At 41.4% G+C, this 331-nt stretch overlaps 1 protein-coding gene across 1 annotated transcript in view; it reads right to left on the reverse strand.

Annotated features, from left to right (window-relative positions):
* Positions 1-331, reverse strand: part of PCTP (phosphatidylcholine transfer protein) — a 9,326-nt gene that overhangs the window by 6,551 nt on the left and 2,444 nt on the right. The window lies entirely within an intron of this gene.

Here is a 331-nt window from a genome sequence, read left to right on the forward strand (position 1 = left end):
GATTGATCTCCTTTAGGGTGGACTGGTTGGATCTCCTTGCAGTCCAAGGGACTCTCAAGAGTCTTTTCCAACACCACAGTTCAAAAGCATCAATTCTTTGGCACTCAGCTTTCTTTATAGTCCAACTCTAACATCCATTCACGACTACAGGAAAAACCATAGCTTTGACTATGCAGACTTTTGTTGGCAAAGTGATGTCTCTGCCTTTTAATATAATGCCTAGATTGGTCATAACTTTCCTTTCAAGGAGCAAGTGTCTTTTAATTTCATGGCTGCAATCACCATCTGCAGTGATTTTGGAGCCCCCCAAAATAAAGTCTGACACTGTTTC

This window comes from Bison bison, unplaced genomic scaffold (genome assembly GCF_000754665.1).
Source record: "Bison bison bison isolate TAMUID 2011002044 unplaced genomic scaffold, Bison_UMD1.0 scf7180017864317, whole genome shotgun sequence".
NCBI lineage: Eukaryota > Metazoa > Chordata > Mammalia > Artiodactyla > Bovidae > Bison > Bison bison.